The sequence below is a fragment of the Eumetopias jubatus genome, unplaced genomic scaffold (genome assembly GCF_037043125.1).
Source record: "Eumetopias jubatus isolate StellerSeaLion01/CBP00866 unplaced genomic scaffold, mEumJub1_p1.0 scaffold_4, whole genome shotgun sequence".
Lineage (NCBI taxonomy): Eukaryota > Metazoa > Chordata > Mammalia > Carnivora > Otariidae > Eumetopias > Eumetopias jubatus.
Window position 1 is genome coordinate 190,079,561 of NW_028274810.1, and position 8,682 is coordinate 190,088,242.

Below are 8,682 nucleotides of genomic sequence, written 5' to 3' on the forward strand. Positions count from 1 at the left end.
AACATTATAAAAATAAAAAAAACTTCCATGTATGGCAAGAAGATGATTGATAACAATGGACATACTTCATAAAAACCCTTCCCCATCAATGAATAATATATATAATACTATTATATATTACTACACTAACCTATCAATTATATTATTATAATATTTATATATTATATATAATATACATTATATATTATAATTACATATTGTTACATAATTACATTGTTATGTATTATATGATATAAGTATATTTTATATTAACAATACAATGCTTATATTAACATATATTAAATCATATATAATATGTATATTCATTTATATGTATATTATAAATGCATATGAACATATATATACAAATATTTTTGATTCAGGAAGCTACCTAGGGTCAGAGAAGTCAGCAGCTCCTAACACATCTGAGCTCTCAAGAAAAGTCAGGATCAGTTGTTAACCACCATTATGACCACATGCTACATAATTTATCAATATATTATCTCACACAATTATGTACCAGCTCACTGATCGTTTCAGTACACAGATAATGTACTGAAGACAGATAAAAGAGATCATTTTGTAGATAGAATAAGATCATTTTATTCTAATAATATACCTTTATTAAGAAAGAACAAATATCAATAATTACCAAATAGATGATAAAACCCAGAGCTTAGAGGGAGGTTAAGGAAATTCTCCAATATTACATAACTAGCCAGATGATGAAATAAGTTGTTGAAACCAGAAAAGACTTACCATAGTGCCCAGCATTTAAACCTTCAAGAAATAGTCATTGGTGTTACTGATTTTGTTATGATTTTTACTTGCACCTTATGTTCTTTCCACTGAAATGACTGAAAGTTCTTATTTTTATACATATTATGTATATTATCATACTACCTACTTTGTTTTTCTATAGACACTTGTTTTTCAATAGACACTTGTTTTTCAATGGCACTATTATTTCTGAATGTATAGCATATAAATATATATATAATTCTCATAATCACAAATATGCCAAAGAACCTCTACTTTTATGTCTATCTCTACTTAATATATGTGTAAGCTCCGCTTCATAGCCTTCTGTTTACAGAAAGTAACTTTTATACTCCTTCTCTAAACAACACTATAAAAGTAGGTACTATTGTCATCCTCATTTTACACATGATAAACTGAGGCACTGAGAAATTAAACACCTATGCAAGGTGAGACATGTGATAAGTGGCACACCTGGATGCACACCCAGGCAGTCTGGCTCCAGAGTTCATAAGCTTAGCTTCAATGATATATCAACTGCCTCTTAGAGAGTACTACTTAAAAAGAAACTCATAATAAATATAGAAAAAAAGCAAAACACTGTATTCTTTGTACAATGATCTAGACAGTTATTTGTCAAATGTTGGTTTTTCAATCCTATGACTGTGAAGAAAAGAAAAAATGCAATCTGAAAGCAGTATACGGTTAAGGCCACATCCTCAAGTAAACTGTAGACTCTCACAAGTAAACTGTAGGAATTATAAGATGAAAAGTAAAAAGATAGAGTAAACATAAATGCAGAACAGTTCTCTGCATGTGGGAATATCTAGAGCCATAAGATAGAATCAGCATTTGAGCTTGCTTTTAGTTATTAGGAGCTGTACTGGTGCTTCACAGGATATCTCTGTTCCAATCTGCCCAAAGAAATTCTCATCATATGCAACAAAACTTTAGGAATGGAAACATCATGACTTCTATTCCACAATCATAATTCTAGTAAAAACCTGTACCACATTATTTTTTTAAAAGATTTTATTTATTAATTTGAGAGAGAGAGAGTGCAAGCGAGAGAGCACAAGCAGGGGGAGCAGCAGAGAGAGAGGGAGAAGCCAACTCCCCAATGAACAGGGAGCCTGACCTGGGGCTCGGTCTCAGGAAAGGCAACTGCTTAACTGGCTGAGCCACTCAGGCACCCCCATACCACATTATTTAAAAAAAAAAAAAGTCACCCAGGCAGTTCAATAAGGCTCTGTTTGTATACATACAAATTAACTTTTTTTTTTTAAGTTCCACTGAAGTATAATTGACAGATTTACTAAGATATTTAAAGTGTATATTGTGGTGATTTGATATACATTGTGAAAGGATTCCTCCCATCTAGTTAATTAACAAATCCATTACCACACATATTTAACTTTTGTGTGTGTATGAGAATATTAAAGCTCTACTCTCTTAGCAAATTTCAATGTTAACAACATTAGTCACTGTGTTTTACTTTTCCTTTTTACACTGTCAGATTTTTTTTTTTGTTCTTCAATCTGAAAACTATTATAGTTTATCAAAGCTCAAAGGTAGTAGCTATTACTGTATTTTACTTTAAATCCGCAGAACTTATTCATCTTTTACTTTAAATCCTCAGAACTTATTCGTTTTATACCTGGTACCCTTTTATCACATTCTCCATATATACACAACTGGCACTGGCAACCACTTTTTTACTCTCTGTTTCTATGAGTTTGACTTCTTTTTTGTTTTTAGATTCCACTTAATAAGTGATACCATGCAAGTACTTATCTTTCTCTGTCTGGCTTATTTCACTTTGCATAATGCCCTGAAGGTCCACCTATGTTGTCACAAACGGCAGGACTCCCAGCTTTCTCATGACTGTATAATATTCGTGTGTGTGTGTGTGTGCGCACGCGTGCACATCACATCTTCTTACCCATTTATCCACTGGCTGAGATTAGGTTGTTTCCACATATTTTAACTATTCTGAATAATGCTATGATAAACATGGAAGTGCAAATATCTCTTTGATATCCTGTTTTCATTTCTTATGGATTTACTACTGAACAGTGAACTGGTGGATTGTAAGATAGTTCTATATTTAATTTTTTTCTTAAGAAATTGTCATACCATTTTCCATAGTGGCTGTACCAATTTACATTCCCACCAACAGTGCACATGGTTTCTCTTATCTTCACATCCCCACCAGTACTTGTTATTTTCTTTTTTTTCCCCTAAAGATTTATTTATTTATTTTATAGAGAGAGAGAGTGTGTGTGTGCACATGCACACAAGCAGTGGGAGGGACAGAGGGAGAAGAGCAGACTCCCAATGAGCACAGAGCCCAAGACAGGGCTTGATCTCATGACCCTGAGATCATGACCTGAACTGAAATCAAGAGTCAGTTGCTCAACAGACTGAGACACCCAGGCTCCCACATCTCTTGTCTTTTGATGATAACCATTCTAACAGGTATGACTGAGATCTCTGAGTTTTGTCTTACATTACCCTGATGATTAGTCATGTAGAGCACCTTTCTCATGTACCTATTGGCCATTTGTATGTCTTCTTTGGATAAGTATCTATTCAGTTACTCTGCCCTTTTAAAATTGGATTGTTTGTTTTCTTTGCCGAGTTGTAGGTGTTCATTATGGATTTTGGATATCAATCTTTTAATAGATGTATAATTTGCAAATATTTCCTCCCTTTCAGAAGAATGCCTTTTTCATTGTGTTAATGGTTTTCTTTTTTGGTGTAGAAGCTTTTCAGTTTGGTGTAGTCCCACTTGTTTATTTTTGCTTTGATTTCTTTTGCTTTTGGCATCAAATCCAAAAAATCATTGCCAAGATCTATGTCAAGGAACTTACCCCCAAGTCGTGATCTAAGAGTTTTATGGTTTTGGGTCTTAAATTCAAATCTTTAATACATTTTGAGTCCATTTTTGTGTATTGTATAAGATCATAGTCTAGTTTCATTCTTTTCATGTGGCTGTCCAGTTTTCCCAACACCATTTATTGAAGAGACTGTCCTTTCCCCATTGTATATTCTTGGCTCCTTTGTCACAAAGAAATTGACTATATATGCATGGGTTTATTTCTAGGCTTTCCATTACGTTCCATTGAAATATATGTCTATTTTTATACCGGTACCATACTGTTTTGATTGCTACTGCTTTGTGATATAGATTGAAATAAGGAAATGTGATGCCTCCAGCTTTGTTCTTCTTTTTCCAGATGGTTTTGGCTCTTTAAAGTCTTTTGTGGACCTATGCAAATTTTAAGATTGTTCTATTCCTGTGAAAAATGCAATTGGAATGTTGATAGGGGTGGCACCGAACCTGTAGATTGCTTTCGGCAGTATTAACATACTAACAATATTAATTCTCCCAATCTATGAACACATTTATTTTTTACTTCCTTCATTTCTTTCATCAGTGTCTTATACTTTTGAGTGTACAGTACTTTTACCTCTTGAGTGAAATTTCTTCCTATATATATGAGCAAGGGGAGGGGCAGAGGGAGAAGGGGAAGGAGAAGCCAACTCCCTGCTGAGCAGTGAGCCTGACCCAAGGTTCAATCCCAGGACCTTGAGATCATGACCTGAGCTTGTCAGATGCTTCACCAACTGAGCCACGTGGGTGCCCCTCTTCCTAGGTATTTTAATATTTTGATGCAATTATAAATGGGATTATTTTCTTGATTTCTCTCTTGGATAGTGTATAGAAATACAACTGATTTCTGTGTATTGATTTTGTATCCTGAAACCACTGAATTCATTTACTAGTTCTAACAGTTTATTGCTGGAGTCTTTAGGGTTTTCTACATATAATATCATGTCATCTGTAAATAGAGACAGTTTTATTTTTTCCTCCGCAACTTAAATGCCTTTTATTTCTTTTTCTTGCCTAACTGCTTTGGCTAGGACTTCTAGTAATCTGTTGAATAAAAGTGACAAGAGTGGGCATCATTGTCTTGTTCCTCATCTTAGGAGTATCACGTTAGTTGTAGGCTTATTATATGCGCCTTTTTATGTTGAGGTACTTTCTATACTCAAATCATTGGCATTTTTTCTTATGAATTGATGTTGACATTTGTCAAAAGCATTTTCTGCATCTATTGAGATACTCATATGATTTTTCTCCTTCATTTTGTTAATGTGGTATATATATCATGTTGATTGATTTGTGTATGTTGAACCATCCTTGCATCCTTGGAATCAATCCCAATTGATCATGGTGTATGAACCTTTTTTCAATTTGGTTTACTAAAACTTTGTTGGGGATTTTTGTGTCGATGTTGAACAGAGATATCAGTCTGTAATTTTCTTATGGTGTCTTTCTCTGATGTTAGTATCAGCATAATGCTGGCTTCGTAAAATGACTTTGGAAACATTCCCTCCTCTTTTATTTTTTAAAAGACTTTGAGAAGGATTAGGTAGAATTTGCCAGTGAAGGCATTTGTTTCTGAACTTTTCTTTGTTGGGAGGTTTTTGATTACTGATTCAATATCCTTACAAGTAATTGATCTGTTCAGATTTTCTATTTCTTCCTGCTTCAGTCTTGGTAGGCTGTATGTTTCTGGGATTTATCTATTTCTCTTAGGTTGTCCAATTTGTCAGTGTATAATTGTTCACAGTAGTTTCTCATGACCCTTTGTACTTCTGTGGTATCAGTTGTAATGCTTCCTCCTGCGTATCTAATTTTATTCATTTGAGTCTTTTTTCATTTCTTGGTATGTCTAGATAAAGATTTCTCTATTTTTCAATCTTTTCCAAAAATCATCTCTTAGTTGCACTGATAGTTTCTAGTGTGATTTTAGTCTCTATATCATACACTTCCACCATGATTTTGATTATTTCCTTCCTTCTACTAACTTTGGGCTTAATTTGTTTTTCTTTTTATGATTCTTTGAGGTATAAAGTTACATTGTTTACTTCAGGTCTTTTTTTTCTCTTACTAAAGGCATTTAAAATTTTTTTTAATTTAAATTCAGTTAGCCAACTTAAAGTACATCATTAGTTTCAGATGTAGTGTTCAATAATTCATCAGTTGTGTATAACACTTAGTGCTCATCACATCACGTGCCCTCCTTAATACCCACCACCCAATTACCCCATCCCCTCCAGCAACCCTCCCTTCCAGCAACCCTCAGTTTGTTTCCTATAGTTAAGAGTCTCTCATGGTTTGTCTCCCTCTCTGATGACTTCCCATTCCCCCCCTTCCTCTATTACCTCTGTGCTGTTTCTTATATTCTACATATGAGTAAAACCATATGATAATTATCTTTCTCTGATTGACTTATTTTGCTCAGCATTATACCCTCCACTTCCATCCATGTCGATGTAAATGATAAGCATTCATTCTGATGGCTGAGTAATATTCCATTGTACATGTATACCACATCTTCTCTTTATCCATTCATCTGTCAATGGACATCTTGGCTCTTTCCACAGTTTGGCTATTGTGGACATTGTTGCTATGAACACTGGGGTGCAGGTGCCCCTTTGGATCACTACATTTCTATCTTTGGGGTAAATACCCAGTAGGGAAATTGCTGGGTGATAGGGTAGCTCTATTTTTAATTTCGTGAGAAACCTCCATACTGTTTTCCCGAGTGACTGCAACAGTTTGCATTCCCACCAATAGTGTAAGAGGGTTCCTCTTTCTCTACCTCCTCGCCAACATTTGTTGTTTCCTGTCTTGTTAATTTTAGCCATTCTGACTGGTGTAAGGTGGTATTTCATTGTGGTTTTGATTTGTATTTCCCTGCTGCTGAGTGATGTGGAGCATTTTCTCATGTGTCTGTTGGTCATTTGTATGTCTTCTTTGGAAAAATGTCTGTTCATGTCTTCTGACCATTTCCTGACTGGATAATTTGTTTTGGGGGTTTTGAGTTTGAGAAGTTCTTTATGGATCTTGGATACTAGCCCTTTATCTGATATGTCATTTGCAAATATCTTCTCCCATTACTATAGGCATTTATCTCTATGAACTTCCCTCTTAAAACTGCTTTTGTTGCATCCAGTTAGTTCTGGTATATTGTATTTCCATTTCTTTGGAATTGAGATTTTTTAAATTTCTCTTGTGATTTCTTTGACCCACTGGTTGTTCAGGAGCATGTTTTTTAATCTCCATGTATTTGTGAATTTCCAGTTTTCTTCCTATAATTGATTTCTAGTTTCAAACCATTGTGGTCAGAAAAGATGGCTGATACGATTTCAATCTTCTTATGCTGTTAAGACTTTGATCTAGCCTGAAAAATGTTCCAGGAGCTCTTGAGAAGAATGTGTACTTTGCTGTTCTTAGATGTAATGTCCTATAAATGTCTGTTAAGTCCATATGATGTAATGTCTCTAAGTCAAAGATTTTATCTGGATGATCTACCTATTGTTGAAAGTCGGGTGCTGTAGTTCCCTAATATTATTGTATTTCTGCCTTCTTTCATACCTGTTAAATCTGCTTCATATATTTAGGTGCTCCAATGTTAGGTACATAAGCGTTTACAATTGTTCTATCCTCTTGATGAATTGATACCCTTGTGATTACATAATGATCATGTTTTTATTAGAGTTTGTGGCTCAAAGTCTGTTCTGTCTGATGTAACTATAGCAAACCCTTTGGGTTCCAATTTTCACACAATATGGTTTTCTGTTTTCATTTTCAGTCTATGTGCTTCTTTAAGGAATGAATGAGTTTCTTAAGGCAGGATATAGTTGGGTCTTATTCTTTTAATCATTCAGCCACTCTATGTCCTTTGATTGGAGAATTTAATCCCTTTATATTTATAAGTAATTGCTGAAAGATAAGGACTTACTATTGCCATTTTCTTGTTTTTTGCCTTTTTGTAATACATTTGTCCCTTTCTTCCTTTGTCTCTTCCATATTAATTTGATGACTTCCTATAATAGTCTGTATTGATTCCTTTCCCTTTATCTATTACAGTTTTTTTAATAAGATTTTATTTATTAGAGAGAGAGAGAGCACAGAGGGAGGGTGAGAAGGAGAAGTAGACTCCATGCTGAGCAGAGACCCCAATGTGGGGCTTGATCCTAGGACCCTGAAGTCATGACCCGAGCTGAAGGCAGACATTTAACCAACTGAGCCACCCAGGCACTGCCTATTTCAAGTTTTTACTTCACACTTACTATGAGATTTAAGACATCTTATATTTATAACAGTCTATTTTAACCTATAACAACTTAAATTCAAATGCAGACTAGAGCTCTATATATTTATTGTCCCGTTACAATGTTTTTGATGTCACAAGTTACATCTTTTTATCTTGTTTATCAACTAACAAATTTTTTGTATAGATTTTTTTAATACTTTCGCTTTTTAATCTTCATACTATAAGTGATTTACCCACCACCATTACATCGTTAGAATATTCTGAAATTAACTACATATTTACATTTACCGATGAGATTATACTTTCACGTTTTCCTGTTACTCATTAGTGTCCTTTTGTTTCAGCTTGAACAAGTTCCCTTTAACATTTCTTGCAACACTAGACTAGTGTTGATGAACTCCTTTAGCTTTTGCAGTTGTGTAAAACTCTTAACTTCTCTTTCAGTTCAGAAGGACAACTTTGCTGGGTAGTGTATTTTTGGTTGGCAGCTTTTTTTCTTTTAGCACATTGAATATATCACGCCACTCCCTACCTGCCTGCCAAGTTTCTGCTAAAAAATCCACTGACTAAAAATCCATGGGGGTTACCTTATACATAACAAGGTAAATTTTCTCTTCCTGCTTTAAAAATTCTCTTCTTGGGATCCCTGGATAGCTCAGCTGGTTAAGCGTCTGCCTTTGGCTCAGGTCATGATCCCAAGGTCCTGGAATCAAGTCCCACATTTGGCTCCTTGCTCAGCAGGGGGCCTGCTTCTCCCTCTGCCTGCTGTTCCCTCTGCCTGTGCTCTAATAAATAAAATCTTTAAAAAAAA

General features: G+C 34.7%; 1 protein-coding gene across 7 annotated transcripts in view; it reads right to left on the reverse strand.

The window, feature by feature from the left end:
* SPIDR (scaffold protein involved in DNA repair) overlaps positions 1-8,682 on the reverse strand; it is a 562,942-nt gene that overhangs the window by 329,952 nt on the left and 224,308 nt on the right. The gene's annotated exons all lie outside the window — the stretch shown is intronic.